Here is a 26,946-nt window from a genome sequence, read left to right as displayed (position 1 = left end):
CAGGGAAGAAAGTGGCAGAGAGATAACTGCGTGGAGAAATGTGAAATCATCCACTCTGGCAGTGGTGCTGACATGTATTTAAAAAAATGTATTTATAAAACCCAAAGCTACTCAAGTTAAATTTTTGGTAATGAATGGTTTTTCATTGTACCAGTGCACTGACTTTGTGCAGAGATGAACATCTGACCTTGATGGTCATGACACTGATGTTTTTTTTAAATTAGCCGAGTAGTATTTGAACAAAGACGGCATTCACCATACCTCACCAGTGTATACAATTACTTCAACATACAATCTGACATTTAAAGTGATATTGTGTTTTTAGGTTTGCTAAGTTTCAACAACGGCTGAGAATTGTCATCAGAAATTCACCTGTCCACATTCCGATGACACGTTGAAACAAACAGTAAGGGCTGGAAAATGACATGCTTCCATTGAAGTCATTCCTTTCATTGAAGAGTCACATTCATCTTAAGGTAAAAGGACTAAGTCCAAAGATAAACACACGCAAAAGTAACCCTTAGCATGACCTACTGTGGATTTGTTGTTCAGCAGGATATCCACTCAGAAGAAACTCTCTCCACTATCCAAATATTGCTTGCAATAATATAGTGTACTGGAGTTCCGAAAGGAGAAAGATTGAAATCTAAATGAAAAGTGGAACTTGTGTAAAAATAATGAAGAGTGCCATGTATAAAAAATAATGTGTCACCTTGATGTGGAAGGTGATGTCTACATCACTGGAAGTTTAATTATGTGCAGGCATAAGCAATATCTGGAACACACGTTAAACCTTAATGAAGGTATTTATTCACAAAATGCTGGAGTAACTCAGCAGGTCAGGCAGCATCTCGGGAGAGAAGGAATGGGTGACGTTTCGGGTCAAGACCCTTCTTCAGACTGATCCCGAGATGCTGCCTGACCTGCTGAGTTACTCCAGCATTTTGTGAATAAATAACTTCGATTTGTACCAGCATCTGCAGTTATTTTCTTAAACCTTAATGAAGAAATCAAGTTAGACAAAGTAATAAAAATATAGGAGATGAAGTTGGGGAAGTATTTCTTGATTATCTTTTCCCATGGTTAAAGCAAGTGAAATGCTAGGAGATGGACTATGGAAAAACTCTGATGAATTGTGCCTCGTAGTTGTAATCTAAAACTTCACGGTGACTTTTTTTAAATGGTTGCGTGCAATACAAGGCCATGCATTTTTTTTTTAGATATTGTGTTCTGACCTTGAACCACCTTTTTGATGTGAGACTTAATTCTTCATAGCTGCTTCTGGAAAACAAATACAATTGAACTAATGAGCGGTGAAGATTGGAGTACCGAACAAGATACATTTTCCATCATTACTGATTCACAAGGGGTTAGATCAAAGACTGGCACTGCTGTTGTATGCTACTGCTTCCCAACTGAAGAAATATATTATGGATAAAAAAAGATGAAGTTCCCTTCTATTAAACAGAAAGGAATATAAAATTGAACATTTTGGATAATATGAACATACAGTGGTCTTTGTCTGCAAAGGTATTACATTACAACAGATTGTACATTGCAATACATTGTTTATTGTTTTTATTGCCAATTTTTAACTACAGTCTCATTTTATGACCACCCATCTTTGTAAAATAGGCTGGGGACCTTGTGAGATGATTTATTCCCTTAGATCGCCTTTTCATCCTGCTCTTGTCTTGCTGGGATCCTGATATTTGTTTGATCACTTTTGACAAGAGAGAAGGTGCTATTAATGAGAAAAGTTAAAACAATGGTCAACTAAGGATGATTAAAAGAAAAAACGAACTACACTTATATAGTCAGTTCCGTCTCACAGAGGCACTTCAAAGTGATTCCCATGCACTGAGCTACTTTGAACTGAACTTACTGTTGTGTTGTAAGCATACCCAGCAACTCTCCTCAACACAGCACGACCCACCAACGGGAAGGTGAGAAACGATCCGTTGTATCCGTTTCTTCCTGCTTTTGCTGGTTGAGAAGAGAATATTGGTCAAGTTACTCAAAGAGTTCCCTATTTCATTCTTCGTTCTTCCAGCCTTGGAACTTTTAATTTTGGGAACAGCTCGATCCAAGACCGCAAGAAATTGCAGAGCATTGTGGGCGCAGCCCAGACCATCACACAAACCAACCTCCTTTCCATTGACTCCATTTATACCTCACGCTGCCTCGGCAAGGCCAGCAGCATAATCAAAGACGAGTCACATCCCGGCCACTCCCTCTTCTCCCCTCTCCCTATTGACAAGAGGCACAGATGTGTGAAAACGCACACTTTCAGATTCAGGGACAGTTTCGACCCAGCTGTTATCAGGCAACTGAACCATCCTACCAACAACCAGAGAGCGGTCCTGAACTACTGTTCACCTCATTTTAGACCCTCGGACTATCTTTGATCGGACTTTATTGGAGTTTTTTTTTCACTATTCACGTTATTCCCTTTATCGTGTATCTGCACATGGTGGATGGCTCGATTGTAATCATGTGTTGTCTTTCTGCTGACTGCTTCGTATGCAACAAAAGCTTTTCTCTGTACCTTGGTACACACGATAATAAACTATACTAAACTCATCTCGATGTGCACTAGTTCAACCCACAGCTGGGTTTCATTAAAAGGCAAATTTGAAAGGCTAACATTTCTTCAGTACTTTATTAGCTTGTTAGTTCAGATTAGCCCTGGGCGTGGTTTGAACCCATTATCTTGCGCTACATGCTATGATCCAGTTGAATGGTAAAACGGCTCTGAGTTGTGTTCCTGCTCTGATGCTCATTTGTCAAACCAGTCAAACAGCTAAGCTACTTAATATGATATCGTAACTGGGTTTTGTCCAAACATTCAATCACGCGAGCTGTGGAGTGAGTTGAAGAAAACCTGCACGTCTTTGCGATGCGGGAGGAAGCTGGAGCACCCAAAGGAAACCCAGCGGTCACAGGGAGAACGTGCAAACTCCACACAGACAGCACCCAAGGTCAATATCGAAACTGTGATTCTGGCACTGTGAGGCAGCAGCTCTAACAGTTGCACCACTGTGCCGCCCCGTCTCTTAAAGATGGTCTTCACCAAGGCTGCTCCACTGACTACAATGAAAGGTTCACTTAATATAGCAGTGGGTGGATTTGGGCAGGTCATTCATTGGTGAGACGGCACTGTTAGTTTAATTGCTTGCAGCTATGAATTGGTGTCTAAAAATGTGTGGATATGTAGGTTCAAATATTCAGGTAAGAACCAGGGAAGCAAAATATTTGGGAAAACCACTCAACTATCAAAAGCAAAACATGTACGGATCAGAAGCAAGGAAATGGCTTTCCAAGGCTGGAGGCAGGTAGGTTTTTAACTGCACTGTATAAACAGTTTTGAACGATTAGATTCCAAAAATCTAGATTCACTTCCTTTTGAATATACTTAAACAGAGGAAAGTCTATGTGCTAAGGAAGGGGAAATCCAACAAGTTGGAAATGGACCTTGAATTTAGAGCAACATCTGGGTTCTAAACTGAGTTGCAAGTTGTATTTGGCCAGTTAGAAAATGGTTTATTAAAGGTCTTAATCCACTGAATTCAAACAGCTAACAAAGCCGCAGACTTGCGGCTTGATGGCATGTCCTGTGTTCGTACGATTTAGCAAAGGTCCAAAAGTTTTCAGGTACAGTATTATACATTTAAATGCTTACAGCTGTTGCAACAATTGATCACTACCAATGCTCAGGTGCATTTTTTTTTAGATTTAGAGATACAGCGCGGAAACAGGCCCTTCGGCCCACCGGGTCCGCGCCGCCCAGCGATCCCCGCACATTAACACTATCCTACACACACTAGGGACAATTTTTACATATTACCCAGTCAATTAACCTACATACCTGTACGTCTTTGGAGTGTGGGAGGAAACCAAAGATCTCGGAGAAAACCCACGCAGCTCACGGGGAGAACGTACAAACTCCGTACAGACGGCGCCCGCAGTCAGGATTGAACCTGAGTCTCTGGTGCTGCATTCGCTGTAAGGCAGCAACTCTACCGCTGCGCCACCGTGCAGTATAAATTATATTTATAGTTTATATTTCTGGATGGTTGTTGGCCTGCTAACCAACAAAATAAAATGATCAAATGAAAAACATGCTCTCTCTCTCTCTCTCTCTCTCTCTCTCTCTCTCTCTCTTTTTTTTTTTTTTTTTTTTTTTTTTTTTTTTCCTTCAAAGACTTTATTCAGCACAATCACATGATACATCACATCAAAACCACACTCAGAGGTTACAAAACATCAGTTAATCATTATAATACAACATTGCCTTCATTATTTACAATGCTCTCAACCCCCCGTGGTGACCAGCGCCCACGGAAGGCCTCCATAGTCCCCGTGATCACCGCGTGTTCCCTCTCTAGGGACACGCGCGCACGGACGTAGGCCCGGAAGAGGGGGAGGCAGCCGACTCTGGCAAGACCATCGACCGCCCGCTGCCTGGACCCACGAATGGCCATCTTGGCCACGCCCAGGAGCAAACCGACAGGGAAATCCCACCCTCCTGACCGGCCCTCCCCACTCCCAGCCCCGAGCCCAAACACCAGGATCGTAGGACTGAAATGCAGCCAAAACTTGAGGAGCAACCCCTTCAGATACTCATACAGGGGCAGCAACCTCACACACTCCATGTACATGTGGAACACGGACTCTTCCTCGCCGCAGAAAATACAGGCGGCCGGCATGTCCGTGAACCGGCTCAAAAATTTATTACACACAACGGCTCTGTGCAACACTCTCCACCCCAGGTCCCCGATGTAAAGGGGGAGGACACCCTTGTAGAGAGACCTCCACTGGGGACCGCCTCCGCCATCAGGTGGTAACACGGATCGCCACGGCGTATCCGGACGGAAGACGAAGGCGAGGAGGTGCAGAGTGTGCAGGAGCATCCTATACAGTAAACGTCTGCCTGCATCACGGAACGGCACGCTGGGCATCTGGGAGAGGCGGCTCAAGTTGTGTGGGGCCGGCTCCCGGGAAATATTCCGGAGCCTGGGCCCGATGAGCAGTTCCGGCGGAGCGGGGGTAAGCTCGGCCGGAATCACTCCAAGCTCACGCCGCTCCCCAACACCCCCCGTGACAGCGTGAGGACCGGCCCCCACCACAGCCACATCACCCCCCTCCCCCTGAGGAGCAACGCGCTGACTGAAGATGACCAAATTCCTCACTCTCAACACATCGCGGTAAAAGCTTGGCATGTCCCGTGTGGCGGGTCGGCTGATGCCCGCCACCGGGAGCCGCCAAACCCCCCTTAGGCACTGGCCCTGGCGGAAAAAATACGTGGCCAGAGCGTGCCACCTGGGAGGGTGCTCCGCGTACACGTACCTCCGCAGAGTCCTGAGACGGAGAGCCGCCACCTGGGTACGCACGCATACCAAGGACTGGCCACCCTCCTCTAGCGGGAGACTCAGGACTGCGGCTGAGACCCAGTGTTTCCTCCCTCCCCAAAAGAAATCCACTAACCTCTTCTGTACAGCATTTACAAAGGTAGAGGGCGGGACAAGAGTGGCCAGCCGGTACCATAACATTGAGGCCACCAGCTGGTTTATGACCAGCACCCTACCCTGGAAAGAAATAACCCTAAGCAAGCCTGACCAGCGTCCCAGCCGGGCGACGACTTTCGTCTCTAGCTCCTGCCAGTTCGCCGGCCAAGCATCCTCAGTGGGACTCAGGTAGATCTCCAGGTAGAGGAGGTGCGTGGTACTCCACGCATAATCCTTCATCTCTTCCGGCAGGGAGTCCACCTGCCACTGGCCCACTAGAAGTCCGGAGCACTTACTCCAGTTGATCCTAGCGGACGAAGCAGCTGAGAACACCAGCTGGCATTCGTGCATCCTCCGCAGGTCAACAGGATCAGTGAACGTAAGGAGAATGTCATCGGCATAGGCCGAGAGAACCACCTCCACCCCCGGTCCTGGTAGCGCCAGGCCTGCCAACCGCCTCCTAAGAAGACACAGGAATGGCTCCACACAGACCGAGTACAACTGCCCAGACATGGGGCACCCCTGGCGTACCCCCCTCCCAAAGCGAATGGGAGCCAACAATGCACCGTTAATCTTCACGAGACACTCTGCTGCGGTGTACAAAAGCCGGACCCGGGCCACAAAATGCGGTCCAAAACCGAACGCTTGCAGTGTCCCGAAGAGGTACTCATGGTCCACCCTGTCAAAAGCCTTCTCCTGATCCAGGGATAGAAAGGCAGCTGACTGACCAGTGCCCTGGGCCAGATGGATCAGGTCCCTAACCAAATGGATGTTATCTTGGATGGACCGACCAGGGACTGTATAGGACTGGTCAGGGTGGATCATTTGGGATAGTATGGCGCCCAGGCGATTTGCCATTGCCCGTGCAAAAACTTTATACTCTGTACAGAGGAGAGAGACCGGGCGCCAGTTCTTCAACAGGCGGAGTTCGCCCTTCTTGGGTAGCAGGACAACGACTGCCCTGCGCCACGAGAGGGGCATCTCCCCAGTCGCCAGGCTCTCCCCCAGAACCTTCATGTAGTCACCCCCCAGGACATCCCAGAAGGCTCTAACAAACTCAACCGTCAGCCCATCCAGCCCAGGGGACTTACCCTTTCTGAGCTGGTGCAGGGCACCAGTCACCTCCTCCAATGATAAGGGGTCATCAAGCTGTTCAACCACCCCTCTATCTATAGTCGGTAGCCTCTCCCACAGAACCCGCTGAGCCTCTCCGCTGACACCATCCGCAGAGAACAGCGTTCCATAAAAGGACCGAACTAACGCACTAATCCCCTCTGGGTCTGTGACCGAGGAGCCATCGTCCGCGAGCAGCTCGACGAGCTGTTTGCGGGCTCCTCGCCCTTTCTCCAGAGAGAGGAAGAAAGGTGAAGCCCGGTCCAGATCATGCAGCATCTGGACTCGCGACCTCACGTAAGCACCTCGGGACCGCTCAAGCTGCAGGTCCCTCAGCGCTTCCTTCCTCTCCTGAAACTCTCCCCACTCACAGGAGTCCTCACCGACCCGACCCAAGCGAGACTCTGCGTCGAGTAACTCCTTCTCGAGTCGCTCGACTGCCGCGTCCCGCCTTCTGGTCGACCCTCCCGTGTAGTCCTGACAGAAAAGACGGATGTGAGCTTTCCCCACATCCCACCACTGCTTAAGGGAAGGGAAGCCCCTCTGCCTCTCTCTCCACTTCACCCAGAACCGCCTAAAAGACTCCCGGAATCGGCGATCCTCCAGCAGCTGGTTATTAAAGTGCCAGTACGCGGACCCAGCCCGTGTGCGCGCTGGAATAAAATCCACTCGCACCAGGCAGTGGTCCGAACATGGCACCGTCCGCATAGAGGCCGCCGAGACCCGGGAGACATACGCTCTGGAGATGTACACACGGTCGATACGGGAACCACCCCCCTCAGACCTTCGCGAAAATGCGTTGGAATCAGGGTGGAGATTCCGCCACGCATCAACCAGCTCGAAAGATTCAATCACACCTCTCAACTTCTTCGCCACTGCAGGGGCACACTGATTACCAGAGCGATCTCGCGTCTCAAGGGTACAATTGAAATCCCCCCCAAGGAAGACACACTCTCCGCAATCAATGGTGCTCAGCAGAGCAGTCACCTCCTGAAGTAACCGCGCTTGCATCGTGCCGGTGCTGGGGGCGTACACGTTAATGAAATGTAACGGCACGCCATCCAGGATCACGGCCAGATAGAGCAAACGGCCTGGCACAACTTCTTGCACCTTCACAATCTCTGGCTGGAAAGTCGGGGCCAACAGGAAAGCCACCCCACTTGACTTTGTACTGAGGTGGCTCATGTAGACCCCCCCCTCCCACTCCAGGACCCAGGTGGGCTCATCACTAACAACAGTGTACGTCTCTTGTAGAAAGCTCACTGCATACTTCCCCTCTCTGAGGACCGATAGATGGTGAAACCTACGAAGGTCCCCCCTTCCACCGTTTATATTTAGGCTAACTACTGTGAACTTGAACGCTCACTAGACTTATTCCTCAAGCTCCTTGTGGGAGTGAAGCCCCGCTCTTTTAGGAGCTTCAAAAACTCCCCGAATTGACGCTTATCACAAGCACTTAGAGCATTATCCCTACTGTTAAGGATAGCACTAAGTGTCCGGATAGTTCCCCCCAGGTCTGACCACCGTTCGGTAGCTAGCTGGACTTTGTTCCTACTGTGCCGATGTTCATGCAAAAACTCTCGAATCTCAATGATGCCGGCCGCTCGAGCCACAGCACTGGAGTCCTGGCATTCTGCCAACCCACTGACACCTGAAGCAACATCTTCCTCCTCCCTGCACTTAAGGTCGTGGCCCAGATTTGACAGACTGCCACTGGCTGCCAGCTCGCTCTCTTCACTGTGTAAGCTGGCTCCAACACCCTCCCCCCCCTCCGGCATGATCCCACCCCCGGGATCAATGTCGAGGGAGAGTCCTGACACCTCCAACAGCGATGAGCCGGCCAGTGTATGGCCAGGCTCCTGCACACTCTCCCCGCCCTCTACAACTGGGCCTGGGGAAGAACAAAAACAGGGCGCCCCCAGGGCCCGCGGTCCACCTTCACCCCCGGAATCTGACTGAGAGACATGACCCGCAACAGCCCCGTCCCCCTCCTCATCCAGGGAACCCACTCCCCCAGCATCACCCAGAGAGTCTCCATCCTCCACCACCAGGGGAGTACCCTCACTGGGGCCCACTGAGGGAGCCAGTGTTTCTGGACTCTCCCCTACTTCCTCAGTCTGTGGGGCAGCGCACCCCTCAGTCACTCTCATAGTTCTAATGAGGAGCATAGGCTGGGAAACCACCCCTACAACCGAGACCCCCCCTTCGGGTTGTCCCTGCTCGTCCTCCCTCCCAGGGGACACATTCCCAGGGCAGCCAACCCCAACCTCTTGTGAGATATCACCCTCTGAAGGCCCCTGGGACGAAAGGGCAACCCCCGGCCTAGAGGACACTAGTCGTGGATCACCATCCTCTACCGGAGTGGAGGGTCTCGGGGCAGGCAGCCCCCTGGCCTTATGCCCAGGGCCATCCTCTTCCTCACCAGACGCGCGCCTCCTCTTTACCCCCACGGCGGGCGGTGGTTTGGTGACCTCCATAAAGGAGGAGTCCTCCACCTCCACACCGCCAGCTTCCTCTCTTTCATCCCTTTGATCAGCCACCGCAGATCCCAACAGGAACTCCCCCGCCCCCTCCCGTACCTCCTCAGCTCCTTGCTGAGCCCCGCCAGGTGCCCCCTGGACCTCTCCGGGCCCAACAGGCACCCTTTGGGTGGTCTCAGGTGTGGGCGTGGGCCCATCCGTCTGCGATTGTTTTGCTTTAAGGTTTCTCGTTTTCCTCGTGGACTTCTTCCCCATTTGCACGTGCCATTCCCCCCCCTCCTCCTTGCCCTCCCCCTGCACCTCTCCGCCAAGCTCCGCCGCAGGTACAGGACATGGGGGTCGAGGGGCAGTGCTGCCCTGGGCCGCCAAAGTGGAACTGGCAGCCCCGGGTGGGCCAGCAGTGTCTCCCCGGGTCACCGAGGTGGAACTGGCAGCCCTGGGTGGGCCAGCAGTGTCTCCCCGGGTCACTGAGGTGGAACCGGCAGCCCTGGGTGGGCCAGCAGTGTTTTCCTGGGCTGCAGCGTTGGGATTTCTCGCAGCACCCCGGCCATTGGGACAATCCCTGCGGAAGTGCCCGAACTCTTTACACGCATGACACCGTGCTTCCCCCCAACTCCAATACACGCGGTATTGGAGCCCCGCATTCTTAACGACAAAACTTCCCTCCGCGCCCATCCCCAATCCTACTTCCATATACACCCGCCTCTTAAATGTATAGCTCCTTTGGAGACGAGTGCTGCTGCGCCAGGTCTGTTTAAGTCTAGTCAGCCTGGACCGCACCTCCCCAATCTCTGCCAGGTGTGGGCCAAGGAGCGCATCCCGGATGAAAGTGGGAACGTTGCGCAGGAGAACCGGTCGCACGGTGGACACCCATGGTTCCACCGGTACAAAGAGCCCCCTCACTATAAGCCCCTTCTCCAAAGCTAGGGCCACATCCTGCTGTTCCTTTAGGATGAACTGACATTTGCCCCATCCAACCTCAGCAGAGGCAATCTCGTCCTTCTTGAAGAGATCAAACAGGCTCTCCGCTAATTCCTCCTTGGACCACCGGTCCCCGGTTTGGACCGTGATCCCGTACTCGAGCCCCCCCAAGTTGACATAGGGCTCCTCCTCGAGTGACTCCGGAGCCGCAGCCGAAGCCACACCTGCGTAGCTCCGACCCTGACCCCGACCCCGAGCTGCTGCCATCCTGACAGGGGTACAGAACAACACCCGAAACAACAGCAGTCCTCGCACAAAAACGCTCTCAGAGTCAGTCTCAGTCTAAAGAGCGGCAGAAGCAGTTCTCTCCAGTCGAGCAAAGGAACACGCCCACGCTTATCCTCACCGCCGAGTGCAGCTTTTGGGGCTTTCTGAGGCCTTTCGAGCCCCTCCGGAATCTGCCAGATTTTGAAAAGTACCTTCACTTTGTTGAGCCCGAAGTCCCAGTCCGGGCACAATGTTATGGAAGCTGGATTGTGGAGCTAGAATCGCCACAAACACCACATCTTCCCAACTCCCAGTCTCCAGGTACGATTGGCAATCCGCCAGCCACTGCCGCTCCCACAGCTCTGCAGACAAGCGCTGGAGTTCCTCACTAAATGGAGAAATCCTTCGACAAAGGAAAGTTTCCGAAGTCCAACGTTCACTCAAACTTCGAACTCCCACTGCCTCTGTCCCTCTTCCTTCGACACACTCTTCAAAGGTTGCTTCAATCCTCTCAGCCACCGGAGCAGAGAGCAACACAACCTCTCTCTCTCTCTCTCTCTCTCTCTCTCTCTCTCTCTCTCTCTCTCTCTCTCTCTCTCTCTCTCTCTCTCTCTCTCTCTCTCTCTCTCTCTCTCTCTCTCTCTCTCTCTCTCTCTCTCTCTCTCTATATATATATATATATATATATATATATATATATATATATATATATATATTTATATATTTCGAGCAGCACAGTGGCCAGAGACCCAGGTTTGATCCTGACCTTGGGTGAAGTCCATATTGAGTTTGTACGTTCTCCTTGTGGCCACGTGGGTTTCATCCAGGTGCTCCAGTTTCTTCCCACATCGCAAAGACTTGCGGGTTTGTAGGTTAAATGGCCTCTGTAAAGTTCGTAGAGATGGTAGAGTTGCTGCCTCACAGCGTCAGAGACTCGGGTTCGATCCTGACCTTGGGTGCTGGGTTTGCAGGTTCTCCCTGTGGCCACGTGGGTTTGCTCCTGTTTCCTCCCACGTCCCAAAGACGAGCAGCTTTGTAGGTTAATTGGCCCTCTGTAAGTTGCCCCTGCTGTGTAGGGAGTGGCTGTGTGGGGATAACACAGGACAAGTGTGAACAGGCGATCGATCGATGGTGGTGTGGTCTCAGTGGCCACGTGGCCAAAGGGCCTGTTTCCACACTGCATCTCTAAACTCTAAACTAAACTATATGCACAAGTACAATGGTGTACAAGTGCAATACAAAACCTGCTTGCAGCAACATTGCAGACACATGGACTCCGACAACACATAAAATGACACCTACTTATGTCCTCCAGTGATGCTGCCTGACCTGCTGTTACTCCTGCACTTTTTTTGTCATTTTTACATTAAAAATATGTTGTACGTAGATTATACATACATTATGCAAGACAGTGAAAAGAAAAAGACTGTGCAAAAAAACCATGATATTATCGCGAAAATACAACATTGTTACTGTGGCAGAAAACACTGTGAATTCCCAAAGGAAACTGGCTCACCAGGCATTACAGTGCATGCATGAATAGATACGATACACACAAAAAGCTGGAGTAACTCAATGGGACAGGCAGCATCTCTGGAGAGAAGGAATGGGTGTCATATCATATCATATCATATATATACAGCCGGAAACAGGCCTTTTCGGCCCACCAAGTCCGTGCCGCCCAGCGATCCCCGTACATTAACACTATCCTACACCCACTAGGGACAATATTTACATTTACCCAGCCAATTAACCTACATACCTGTACGTCTTTGGAGTGTCGTTTCGGTTCGAGACCCTTCTGTAGGGTGTTGACCGGAAACGTCACCCATTCCTTCTCTCCAGAGATGCTGCCTGTCCCGCTGAATTACTTCAACTTTTTTGTGTATGCCTTCAGTTTAAACCAGCATCTGCAGTTCCTTCCTACACGAATAGATATGATGTTGGGTGCTTTTGTGAACCATCTGATTTCCAGCGTCATCTACTAGTTGACTATGTATCCCAGCCATATCTGTAATTACTGGAGCAGTTGGTTGGGATTTAGCGATGGAGAACTGCATTTAGATGGTCCACATGCTCCTCTTATTGATTGTTACAGAATACTTGAGGTAGAAGAACAAGTAAACCATTCACCTGCTGGTTGGAATGTTCTGTTGTGGCTTGAAACTTGCCTCCTTTTCTTTGCAAGTTTGTGGTAACACTGATTAAAGAGGAGGGCCCACTGACGAGAACAAGAGCCCGCCCACTTAACACAGATCAGCCAAAACATTATGACCACTGACAGGCGAAGTGAATAACATTGATTATCTTGTTACAATGGCACCTGTCAAGGGGTGGGATATATTAGGCAGCAAGTGAACAGTCAGTTCTTGACGTTGATGTGCTGGATGCAGAAGAAATGGGAGGAGTAAAGACCTGAGTGACTTTGACAAGGGCCAAATTGTTATGGCCAGACGACTGGGTCAGAGCATCTCTGTAACGGCAAGGCTTGTGGGGTGCTCCCGGTCAGCAGTGGTGAGTACCTACCGACAGTGGTCCGAGGAGGGACAAACCACAAACCGGCGACAGGGTGTTGGGTGCCCAAGGCTCATCGATGCGCGAGGGCAACGAAGGCTATCCCGTCTGGTCCGAACCGACAGAAGGTCTACTGTGGCACAAGTCACAGAAAATTATAATGGTGGTCACGGGAGGAATGTGTCACAATACACAGTGCATCGCACCCTACTGCGTATGGGGCTGCACACGGAGGACCAACAGTATATTAGGGAGGTGGTCATAATGTTTTGGCTGATCGGTCTATAGTCAGATTATGCAGCATTGATACAGTAAACCCTGGCAATAATGGACTGCAGGGAGAGGGGTGGGGTTGGGGGGCGGGGGGGAGGGGGGTGGAGGGATGGTGCCCATTGTTGATGATTGACCACTATAACCGAGTCAGAGGAACAAAGTGTAACTCAAGGCTGGAAGGGAAGAAACGCAAGGGGGGGTGGGGGGTAAAAATAAGGGAATTCACAGGCTGGGGATCGGCAGTGCTCGTCCCCACCTCCCGTGGTGTGCCAGAGACGGGCCCGGTACAGCTTCGTGCTGCCCCCTTCTCTCCGCTCCTGCAGCCAGAAGCTCCGCTCCATGACGCCGGCTCGTTGGGTGACTGCTGGAAGCGAGGGTCAGTGGCAGGGCAGTGCAACAGGAGCCTTGGTCCACTCCAAACGAAAACCGCTCCTGATTAATTTAGCTGTTATCACCTTTCTTCCCCTCAGCCAGTATAGAACGAGCCATTCTATACTTCCTAGACCATCGTCTGCTTTGATCTGCAGTTTTCACACTTTACCCTTCCATACCTCTAGTATCCTGCTCCCCTGACTCTCAGTCTGAAGAAGGGTCTCGACCCGGAACGTCACCCATTCCTTCTCTCCAGAGATGCTGCCAGTTACTGCTGAGTTACTCCAGCATTTCATGTCCATCTCCGCTACATAGTATGTTGTCGCCAGGGTTTACTGTATTCTGCAGCGGCCTTCAAATGAGAGGGTCAGTATTGCCCCATCATTTCCTCGCACCTTGGTGATCCTTTCCCCTCATTTTGCCAACCAATTCTCAAGCCCATCCCTCTCCAATACTGGTTCATATAGAATGGTTCATCGATCTAGACTACTAAAGGACTGAAATAAACTGACAGACTTTCTAAAGAATTTCAAAATGTCTCATTCTTTATGCTTCCGAACCTCCTTAATTATCCATATCCGTAAAACATTCACTCGCTTGCAATTTTCTCCTCCTTCCGCCAATATTCTCCTTGAACTTATGCAAATCTGCACCTGGACTCATAATGATGATGATCAGCTGCCTCACAAAATTGACAGTACATTCCATTAATGTCAAAACAAAAGCTCCATGATAATAAAGTGCATCAAGATCAGAAAGCTGAACTTGAGGTGTCTCTTCAGTAAGAAACAGCATTCTGCCGTTCTTTTTAGTTTAGAGATACAGCGCGGAAACAGGCCCTTCAGCCCACCAAGTCTGCACCAACCAGCAATCCCAGTGCACTATCCTACACACGGGGGACCATTTACAATTTTTTAACAAAGCCAATTAACCTACAAACCTGTATGTCTTTGGAGTGTGGGAGGAAACTGGAGCACCCGGGGAAAAGCCACACAGGTCACGGGAAGAGCATGCAAACTCCGTACAGACAGACAGGATCAAACCTGTCTCAGTGTCTCTGGCACTGTAAAGCACCAACCAGCGATCCCCGCACGTTACCACTACCCCACACGTAATAGGGACAATTTTACATTAATACCAAGCCAATTAACCTACAAACCTGTACACCCATGGAGTGTGGGAGGAAACCGAAAATCTCGGAGGAAACCCATGCACGTCACGGGGAGAACGTACAAACCTCCGTGCAGACAGCACCCGTAGTCAGGATCGAACCCGGGTCTCTGGCGCTGTAAGGCAGTAGCTCTCCCGCTACGCCACCATACCGCCCTGGAATTTTCTTCTATTCCAGTATTTTGGAGGTGTTTATTTGTGTCACTGTGTTAAGTTCCATTCAATTTGTGCTAATATCTACTTTGCTATTGCATTGGTATTTATGAGTAATCAGGTGTTTTAAGATATAGCCATTTTGTTCCGGACAGTGAATAACTCAACCACAAGGATATCAATTGCCATTTCCATTACGTTCAACCAAGCGCAACCCAATAAATATTCAGCCTCTTTATCTGAAACACTGGAGATCAGACTACATCAATTAACATTACATGATGAAGCAATTAAATTTCACAAATTATCTCCATACAATCTGTAGGACCTCATACTCATAGAGTCACTGAGTTTTACAGCGTGGAAACAGGCCCTACGACCCAACTTGCCCACACCAGCCAACATGTCCCATCTACATTAGTCCCACCTGCCTGCGTTTAGCCCTTAATCCCTCTAATCCTGTCCTATCCATGTACCTGTCTAAATGTTTCTTAAACGTTGCGATAGCACCTATCTCAACTACCTCCTCCGCCAGCTCGTTCCATACATCCAACACCCTTTTTGTGAAAATGTTACCCCTCATGTATAAAGCCCTAAATGGACACTCCCCCCCCTTACATCAAAAATCTTCTAACCCCCCTCTCTAACTCCAGGTCCCTGAGGTCAGCCGACTTGGGGCTTCTCACTATCCCGCGGTCTAAGCTTAAGCTCAGGGGTGACCGCGCTTTTGCGGTTGCAGCTCCTAGACTGTGGAACAGCATCCCTCTCCCCATCAGAACTGCCCCCTCCATCGACTCCTTTAAGTCCAGGCTCAAAACCTATTTCTACTCCCTAGCGTTTGAGGCTCATTGAGGAGGCGCTGTGAACTGTTTGCATGCTACTGTATGTTTCTTCTTTTTTTTTTTTTTTTTTTTTCTTTCTTTCTTTTTTTTTTTTCCATTGGAACCTAATCAGATGTACAGCACTTTGGTCAACGTGGGTTGTTTTTAAATGTGCTATACAAATAAAATTGACGACTTGACTTGACTCAGGTTCCCATTCAATCTTCCCCCCCTCACCTTAAACCTATGTCCTCTGATGCTCGATTCCCTCTACTCTGGGCAAGAGACTGTGCGTCTACCTGATCTATTCCACTCATGATTATGTCCACCTCTATAAGATCACCACTCATCCTTCTGTTCTCCAAGGAATAAAGTCCTAGCCTGCTCAACCTCTCCGTATAGTTCAGGACCTCATGTCCTGGCAACTCTCTGCACCCTTTCCAGCTTGGCAGCATCACACCTATAACATGGTTCCCAAAGCTAAACACAATATTCCTTGGGAGTAGTCCGTTAACTCACCTGGCCTGGGGATAGTATTTGGATGGGAGACAACCTGGGAGCATCAGGTCTGAGGATCACTGGCAGGGAAACAAAGACCCATCAGCAGATTGAATCCATGTCCCACCATGAAGCTCAATCGACCTGCACCTGGTCAGAAAATTGGGACCTGGCGGAAGGGGAACTCCATGAGGGAGAGGGAAGAACAATGGAGGACCCGGCTTGGGGGGACCGCCGTGAGGGGGTGAGGGTTGGGGGAGGGAGAGTACAAAGGGGGACCTGGCACGGGCACTGTGTGTACTTGGTAACTTTGTCAGCGCCCTTATGTGGCGACTATTTGCATACCTTGGGTATGCAAGCAAAGAATTTCACTGTGACCTGTCACATGTCATTCATTCATTCATTCATTCATTCATTCATTCATTCATTCATTCATTCATTCATTCAAATCCTGCTACATCCAGAAGAAATCAGTAAAACTAAGAATACACTACCCCACTGTTCATAAATCACGATGGTTCAACAACCAGCTCACGGGTGCTGTTTCATGCTCTCTTTGACACATTGGGGCCCTGGTTCCTCCACTGCCTTTGGCACTCACTGGTCAGGCTAATGTGCTCCCTTTGACACACTGGGGTTCACTTTAGTTTATTGTCAAAGGGAGCACCTTTAGACATTTGTTGGTGTTTATCATATATGATCTATGTGCATTGGCTTTACAGATACCACAAATAAGAATTTCATTGTTTCATTGTTCGTACCTATGACAATAAGACTCGTTGTCACCTTCCCCTCAGCCAACAATGAACCATTCTACATTTCCTTGAGCATCGTCTGCTTTGATCTGTCGTTTTCACACCTTACCCTTCTGTATCGAAGTCTGAAGAAGGGTCTCGACCCAAAACATCACCCGTTCCTTCTCTCCGGAGATGCTGACTAAGTTAGTCCAGCATTTTGTGTCTATCTTCGGTGTAAACAAGCATCTGCAGTTCCTTCCTACACATGACAATTAAATACTCTTGTCTCTTGACTCGTATCATTTATTCAGATAGTCTGACAAGATGTCTAACAGGGTGGTTAAGAAATGTTCTGACCCAAAACGTCACCTATCCCTTCTTTCCAGAGATGCTGCCTGACCCGCTGAGTTACTCCAGCATTTTGTGTCTATCTTTGGTACAAGAGTCGGCAGTTTCTTCCTGCACAAAACTAAATTGGTGTTTCTAATTCAGTTTAAAATTAGAATATAATTAGTTCATCAAAATAGAACATACTAACAGTATAAGAAAATAACTGCAGATGCTGGTACAAATCGAAGGTATTTATTCACAAAATGCTGGAGTAACTCAGCAGGTCAGGCAGCATCTCGGGAGAGAAGGAATGGGCGACGTTTCGGGTCGAGACCCTTCTTCAGTCTGAAGAAGGGTCTCGAACTGAAACGTCACCCATTCCTTCTCTCCCGAGATGCTGCCTGACCTGCTGAGTTACTCCAGCATTTTGAGAACATTCTAACAAACAGGATTTTTGTTAGATATACCTGACAGAAACTATTTGTGAAATAATGTAAATTATCCCAGGGTTGTAACCTAAGCAAGCAATTGATTAAAATGGAAAATGCAAAGGAGCCAACTTGAAACAAGCCCTGATTTGTTGCAGAAATCTGTATCCGGAATAGTATTATGAATCACAAAAGGGGCAAAGATAAGTACATGTTCACATTAAGAATGTAAAGATCTATGTCATATTTCCTCTTTCAATTGACTGTCAAAAATGGAACAGATATCTTAATTTTGCAGCCAATCCCCAAACCATAACCAAAATAAATGAATGGCAGATAATTTACACATTCAAGTTCCATAGAAATTTCAAACACTGAGTAGACTATTAATAAAGTCATAACACATTAGATCTTGACATTAAACTCATGTAAAACAAATGAAGGGAGAACAATTTGGCTGCAGGCCATCCTAAATCTTGAATTCCTTTGACAGTGTTCACGTTGTCCTTATTTAAATTTTTCCCACCTTCATTTGTTGATTTCTCCCTTTGTCACTCTAATTTAATGCAATCATTCCTGTCCCTGCTCCGATCTTCAGAAGCAAATTGGTGGTGTTTTCCACTGTGACCCATCCCTCAACCTTCATGTGATCTCTCTTTAATTCCTGGCTTTTCTTTCTAGTTTTTCTCTGCTTCTCCTGACCTGTGGCAATGGATTTCCATGGAGTCTCCACACATCCATGGAGTTTCCTGGGCAGAGAGTACCCAGCATCGGCAGTGATTTCCTACACACGAGTCTTCTGGGTACTTGGATTATATGTCTTTCACCCATGGTATTAATACTGTTCCTTTTTACACGCTCATAGATCTGCTGTATAATTCTAACACCTTCACAGATGCATTGTGGCAGGATATAGCTGGAAAAAATGGTACTGTAGTACAGAAGAAAATTGCAGCGACTTAATCATAAGAAGAAAGCCCTCAGTTTTAAAGGGAAATACCAGTTTCTCCGACTATGTGATGTTGTCATTAAATATTTTTGAGATTTATTCCTTTTGTGCGCTGCAGTTTAATGTACTTCACTACTCTGTTGGAATTCTGTGTTGATGGAAGTTGGATTTATGAGCTAAGCCCGTTTGCTTGGTACCTCGATGTATTATTCATTGATATTTTGAAATGTGAATAATTTATTTTGCTGCCGACACCTACCTCTAGGTGATCATTTTGGAAACCTAATCATTAGTTACTTTGTAACTCACACCTGGTCTCCTGTAGCCACGTATGAATAATACATAAATAAATACACTTAAATACAGCTGCTGCTTTGTAATATGCCACACATTAGTATTTCATAGTGAGACGGAATTGGTGAAAAAAAAGCACATTTGACACAAATGGTTTCCAGCTGATAGATTTAAGTCCTTGGCCCGTGTCTGGCAAAGTATGTTTCAACTGACAAGCTTTCTCTATTGTGTTGCAAGGTCACACAATTATCCACTGATATGAATCTACCTGACAAAGTTTCAAGAGAGAGTTAGGTATAGCTCTCAGGGCTAACGGAATCAAGGGATGTGGGGAGAAAGCAGGAACGGGGTACTGATTTTGGATGATCAGTCATGATCATATAGAATGGCGGTGGTGGCTCGAAGGGCCAAATGGCCCACTCCTGCACCTATTTATGTTTCTAAAATGGATGAAAGTGACAGCCTTGAAATACCTTGAAATTCCTGTGGAATTCTCTGCCTCAGAAAGCAGTGGAGGCCAATTCTCTGAATGCATTCAGGAGAGAGCTAGATAGAGCTCTTAAGGATAGCGGAGCCAGGGGGTATGGGGAGAAGGCAGGAACGGGGTACTGATTGAGAATGATCAGCCATGATCACATTGAATGGTGGTGCTGGCTCGAAAGGCCGAATGGCCTACTCCTGTACCTATTGTCTATTGTCTATTGTCTAAACGCTGGCTTTACCTTACACATGGGTTTAAAATGAAAAGAAAGATGCTTTTGTGGTAATTTAGAAAAAAATTGCAATTAGGACAGAATAAAATACTGAAGTATGGGGGGCATGGCAGCGCAGAGGTAAAGCTACTGCCTTGCAGCGCCAGAGACCTGGGTTCCATCCTGACTATGGATGCTTGTCTGTATGGAGTTTGCACGTTCTCCCCTGCATGGGTTTTCTCCGAGAACTTCAATTTCCTCCCACACTCCAAGGACATACAGGTTTGTAGGTTAATTGGCTTGCAATAAATGTTAAATTGTCCCTAGTGTATGTCGGGTATTGTTAATGTGCGGGGATCGCTGGTCGGTGAGGACTCGGTGGGCCAAAGGGCCTGTTTCCGCAATGTATCTCTAAACTAGACTAAAATAAAATAAACTAAACTAAAATTGAAGTACTCAAATAAAATATATGGATGGATTCATTTCATAGTGATTAAAAAACCTCAGAAACCTGAAGAAAAGATATTAAATTTGTCTTGTAGATGTCAATTTTGAGTATAGATGTTGGACTGTGGGTAATCTTTCATTTCATTGCACATTTCATTGCATGCTGGACTTAACATTGCCCGGTGCGGCTTGGCCGCGGGGCCTTCCATCGCCCGGTGCGGCTCGGCCGCGGGGCCTAACATCGCCCGGTGCGGCTCGGCCGCGGGACTTAGCTGCGCACGGCTCGGTCGCGGGGCCTTCCATCGCCCGGTTCGGCCGCGAGACGTCTCAGCGCCCGGTGCGACTCGGCCGCGGGGACTTCCATCCCCTTGCGGGGACTGTGCGGGTCGGTCGGGGACGAGCTGTCTGTCCGTGGGCGTGGGGAAGAGAGTGGAAGTTTTGTTGCCTCCATCACAGTGAGGGGGTGTTTGGAGTCACTGTGATGGACGTTTGTGTTGGGGTCATGTGTCTTGTGTTCTTTTTTGTGTGTGACTGCTATGTAGTTTCGTTCGGTACCTTGGTACCGAATGACAAATAAAGCTCTGTTGAACTGTCTGTTGAATGTGACAAATAAACTTGACTATTGACTATTGACTATTGAGATTGATTAAAATGGGACGTGGAATGTTGAGGTCCAAACTAGCATGTTTAATGAGCTTTCATTAGGATCAGTTGATATATATTTCAGCCCAGGAAACTCAAACATCCTGTGAAGGTGCAAGATTTCTGTAATAACTGGTGATAATTTAAAATAAAGATTGCAAAATTGAATAATCAAAAGATAATAGTTGTGTGGCTTAAGGTTCATATTAATAAGGATACAGCTATTTTAACTATAGATGGTATCACATTTCCTCTCTAGGGGGTGAATATGATGGATAAAGAATGTAACTTACAGTAAGTTTTGTCTGAAGAAGGGTCTCGACCCGAAACGTCACCCATTCCTTCTCTCCAGAGATGCTGCCTGACCCACTGAGTTACTCCAGCTTTTTGCCTCTATCTTTTTGTCCTGTCAAACACACCAACTGGGAAAATGTTCTGCTTTGAACAATCAAACATTGGACGAGAAATAAAAGAGGTTCTATGAGAGAACAGTACAGTGGTGTAGCTGGTAGAGGTACAGCCACACCATTCCTCCCATCCCCAGTTAAGTCCTGATCTTTCGTGTTTGTATAGTTTGCGTGTTCTTCCTGTGACCGTGAGTTTCCTTGGGGTGCTTTTGGCACCTTCAACATCCCGCAACAAGTGAGGCTTGCGAGGTTGATTGGCCACTGTAAGTTATCTCCAGTGTGCAAACAAGACATAGAATCAGCGGGGAGATGATGGAAAAGGGGGGAGAACAAAATGGTTGGGGGGGGGGGGGGCAAAATGGTGTAAAAATAAAGGGGACGTGATGAAGGATCAAGCTGAAGGGTCTGTTTTCACATCATGACTCAATCTATATACTAAAACTCTCATTTGTTATCTTGTTTGTGAATGAACTTCAGCCATAACGGTACACGAGAGCGCCACAATTTTAGGCCCACCTTACTCACCATTGTCACTTTAATGATAATGCAAGTAGTTTTATAGAAATCGGTGTTATATTTTTAACGTTATTCACATTTTTAAGTTTAAAAGGAGGGGAGGGGGAGGGGAGGAGAGAGGGAGGGGGAAGGGGGAAGGAGGGTGGGGGAGGGGAGGGGGGTTGAGGAGAGAGGGGGGGAGGACAGGGTGCTGCACCAATGCAGGAGAGGTTTGGGCCCAACGGGTCCACTTGGTCCAGTATCTTTACAAAATGTAGAGGCAACTTTCTTCTACACTCACCCTGAGCATTCCTTGCCAACCAAGTAAGAGTAAATTTGTGGAATTGATAACAGTGATTGCCTCCTATTCTTACTTTCTGACTACATTCAATATAAACACATGTCAAATGACTCTTGCAAATTGCGGAGTTGTGAAGTAAAACAGGTAAAGTGAAATCAGCGATCTATGTGTATCTCAGCCAAATGCTACCTGTTGTAGGAATGAACTGCAGATGCTGGTTTAAACCGAAGATAGACACAAAACGCTGGAGTATTTTGTAAAATCAGTAAATGTTTCAAGGTTTCAAGGTTTCAAGGCCAGTTTATTGTCATGAGTACCAATTAAGGTACAGTGAAATTCAAATTACCATACAGCCATACTAAAGAAACAGTAACAAGACACACAACTGCATAAAAGTTAACATAAACATCTACCACAGTGGATTCCCCACATTCCTCACTGTGATGGAAGGCAATAAGGTCCAATCTCCTTCCTCTTTATTCTTCCGCGGTCAGGGCAGATAAACCTACCTGATCTCCCGGTTGCTAAACACTTTAACTCCCCCTCCCATTCCCACACTGATCTTTCTGTCCTGGGCTTCCTCCATTGTCAGAGTGATGCCCAGTGCAAATTGGAGGAACAGCACCTTCATATTCCACCTCATGTCCTGAAGTCAGTAAGGATCTCTCTATTACCACAATATACTAATCATTGTATGATTACTAGAATTATACACTCTACTCCATTTGTATGCTAACTTATGTAATACAGTTGTGGTACAGCTCTCTATACATATGCTATACCACAGTTGATCACGGAAGTTATCCCATTTAATTATCTCAACACATTATTAACCTAATCTTCAAGGAATTTGATGATTTTTCTGTGGTCCTACATTGATATATATATATATATATATATTTACATATATATTGGAATTTCACAGGACTTGTCTACACTATACATTGCTCCAGAAGCAACTTTCTAGCCTGTTGCTCAGTGATTCAAGCAAACTTTTTTTTTCAGTAGTGGAACACAAGCAAGCGGAATTCTAAATACTGTTAGCATAAACATTTGGTTTTCAGAAAACTGAATGCAATTTTTAAAACTGACATCTATGGCCATTTTTTTTCCGAAAAGGCGCAATATTTAATTACAGACTGCGACTCAAAAATATCCACATAAGTTCGAACGTCTGAACTGTTTAACGGAACAAGGTTTTGTTGAAGTTCCAAAGTAATTCCATAAGCATAAAGCCACCGGGACGCATTTCTCCTTCCAAATTCCACTTATACATTTATTGTTCTATATCTAGCTGTTATTCCACAATCCTGACAACTAAGACTACATCCAAACCGCATTATCGTAGTGATGGATTTGTTTAGTTGTATATTTTTTTCTCTCACAAACTTAGTGGTGGTCTGAAATATGTTAAAGTGTTTTAATTTGTGGGATCCATACCCTCTTTGAACAGAGTTTGTTTACAGAGCAGAGAAATATTATTCCACATGGTTTGTGTCACTCACAGTGTCTAATTAAAAGCCCAATCCAGTGAAACAAAGATTAAGCGTTTGCTTTTTTTAAAAAATGGTTTAAATTGTTGGCTAAAACTTCCTTATTCCATTTCAAAATACACATGTAGATCAAATTTGCAATCGGAGAGATATTTGTTTAAGAATAGAAAGGAAAAGATGCAGTGGTAGGTCATGTAGCTCCACAATCCTTCTTCACTGTTCAATAAGTTCAGGACTGACCCCACACTACAAGCCCACCTGCACTCTCTCTCTATGTATCCTGTGTGTTTTTTAATGTCTAGAAAGCTATCAATCTAATTCTTACATGTACTTAGTTTAGTTAGGGATACTGCATGGAAACAGGCCCTTCGGCCTACTGAGCTGACCATCGATCACCCATTCACACCAGCTCTATATTTCTATATTAACCCACTTTTGCATCCACTCCTTGCAGAGAAGGGTGCAATTTTACAAACCTACACGTGTTTGGGATCCAAAGATCTCGGAGAAAACCCACGTGGACACGGGGAGAGCGTACAAACTCCACGTGGGTTTTCTCCGAGATCTTTGGTTTCCTCCCACATTTCAAAGATGTACAGGTATGAAGGTAAATTGGCTATGGAGATGTAAAAAATGTCCCTAGCCTATGTAGGATAGCGTTAAAATGCGGGGATCGCTGGTCAGCGCAGACTCAGTGCTACGAAGGGCCTGTTTCTGCGCTGTATCTCTAAACTAAACTAAACTAAACCTCTATAAGATTACCCCTCACATCCTTAGTGACTAAAGGGCCTGTCCCACTTTAGGCGATTTTAAGGCGACTGCCAGTGACTAGGCTGTCGCCGACAGTTCGCCGGGGTGTTGCGGGCATGATCGTGAGGAGTCTTCCAAGAATCGTAGCAGATCTCGGCGCATCGTTGAGAAATCATCCGGAGTGAAATTTCTCGGCGACAGCTGGCATGTCGCCAGATAACGTTGCTTATTGCGGGCGCTGTCGCATGCTGCCCCCAGGTTTGCTAGTTTCTCTTAGATGCATTTAGAAGCACATAATATTAAAATAAGTAAAGTCATTTGAAGATACCATAAAATACTTGTGTTTAGCCAATTTATTTACCATCAGGACATTTGACAGGTAGATTGGAGGCGACAGTTTGACGGTCAGGTAAGCGTGGGAATTTTGCGATGTTTATGGCCATCAGCCATTACATTTAAAGTGGGCTCCAAACCCAGATATGCAACCCAGAAACCAGATATGCATCTCCCGTACATTTTCAAAGAATGCCCACACACTTTTCACAAAAATCCACTTAACCACTTAATTTTTTTTTTTAATACAGCTATTATTAGTAAACTAGAAGTAAATCCAGTTTATGCCTTGTTACAGTGAAGCTTGGTTTTTAAGTAACCCATACAAGATGTTATATTTCAAAACTCTCAAGTACTTACCGACTTGTCAGTGATTTCAGCGAAAATCAGGACGCCGGAGAAGCATTGACAGCGTGGGAATTTCGCGATGTTTCCGAAGACGGTGTAATCTCGACCTGACTCGGCATTGTCGTGGTCATTGTCGTCAGGTAAAAGAAAAAAAGTTCGGCGATCTGCTACGACTTTGACAGTCGCCGGCAGTCGCCTTAAAATCGCCTAAAGTGGAACAGGCCCTTGAGTGAGCTTAATCAGTACGGAGATGAACCCCAGTGAACAGAGTGACTCCAGACTCGATCTGCAGGCCTCTGCTGCAATAATTCTCTATAGTGCCCCGGACAAGGATGAAGAAAAATATAAAAGGTTCTTTTAAAAAAAAATCGAAATAAATTTTATTCAGAATAAAAAATATATATAAAACAAGAACTGTGCAAAATTTCTGCCCACGTTCTCAGTGCCTGTACATACATTTATCGGCATTGTATTTGGTAGTGTTCACAGATATATGTCCGGCACCCTTGACTCGTGTGGCCCACAAAGAGAGGAACAGCATTCCATATTTCACTTGGGCAGCTTGCAACCGAGTGGCATGAATATTGATTTCCCCAACTTCACGTAACCCTTGGATCCCGTCTCTCTCTGCCCCTCCCCCACCCTTGTCGTCCTGCTAGTTTCACTATCCTCCTGTTGAGTTTCACTGATGGTATAACTCGTTGTCATCTTCCCCACAGCCAACAATGGACCAGTGTGGACTCCGCCTTTCCTTGAACATTATTGCTTCGTGCACGTCTTTCATTAATTTCTTCTATGTACCGTCTATATCTCTCGATTCCTACGCCCCCACCCCCCCCCCCCCCCCGAAACTCAGTCTGAAGAAGGATTTTGACCCGAATCGTTCCCCTATTCTCCAGAGATACGGCCTGACCCGCTGAGTTACTCCAGCTTTTTGGGTCTATCTTCGGTGTAAACCAGCATCTGCAGTTCCTTCTGACACATCATCATGTTCTGCTGGTGCCGACCACAGACAACAGTTGCCTGAAGGCATGAAAGCATTGTTTGTGCATCATTCTGTAAAGAATTTTCTTAAGCAGGATTAGTGCATCTCTTAAACTTCACATTTATTGTCATGCAAACCTTAAATGCTCTTCTCTGCTCCCTCGTTCATCTCTTGCCCGAGAGAGATTCCTCCTCTTGTAAGATGAGAAAATATGATTAAATTAGTGCCAATATCAAAAATCTTCTTCAAATAAGGAATGAATGAGTTTCACCTATTACTCCTACTCCGAATTAAGTTCCAATCCTGTAGAAACAAAGAACTGCAGATGCTGGCTTATACCAAAGATAGACATAAAGTGCTGGAGTAACTCAGGTAGCATCTCTAGAGAAAAGGAATAGGTGACGTTCTTCAGACAGAAAGATAGAGAAGGCCCTCATTCTTCTCTACCTTTCAGTCTGAAGAAGGGTCCCAACTAGGGTTGCCAACTTTCTAACTCCCAAATAAGGGACAAAAGGTGATGTCACCGCCTGCACTCCACATGACCTCACCCAGCCAGCGGCCATGTGCTCCCGCTCCACCAATGGCGGCCGCCCGGGCAGGGAGGCGGGTTGCTACGCACCCTCCGTTCGGCGAACACACTCAGCCCCGATCCCCGAACACTCCGTTAGCCTACACTGACCGGGCCTACAGCAGCCCCCGGGCCTACAGCGTCCGGGCCTACAGCGCCCCCCCGGGCCTAATACGGGACAAGGACGGTCCCGTACGGGACAAACCAATTTAGCCCAAAATATGTGATGTCCCGGCTAATACGGAACAGTTGGCAACCCTAGTCCCAACCTGAAACGTCATCCATTAATTTTTCTCCAGAGATGCTGCCTGACCCGTTGAGTTACTCCAGCACTTCGTGTCTATTTTAAGTTTCCAACTTGTTCAGTTGAACAATGTGGAAGCGAGTACACATATTTTCCTGACAGTAGTATATAAAATTAAAAGAGAAATAGCTAAGGTGGGCAGTCGGAACCTTTATCCCACTGTGGGAATGTCTGAACTTAGAGGTCGTAGCTTTAACATGGGAGGGGCAAAGTGTAAAGGGAAGTTGTAGTGCAAGTTGTTTTTACACAGAGGGTAGTGGGTGTTTGAAATGCACTGCCAGGACCAGTGGTTGAGGAAGACACTATAGTGGGGTTTTAAAGGCTTTTAGATCAGCACATGGATATTCAGGGAAT

This window comes from Rhinoraja longicauda, chromosome 6 (assembly GCF_053455715.1).
Source record: "Rhinoraja longicauda isolate Sanriku21f chromosome 6, sRhiLon1.1, whole genome shotgun sequence".
NCBI lineage: Eukaryota > Metazoa > Chordata > Chondrichthyes > Rajiformes > Arhynchobatidae > Rhinoraja > Rhinoraja longicauda.
The sequence above is the reverse complement of the archived record's forward strand: the minus strand, read 5'-3'. Positions refer to the sequence as shown.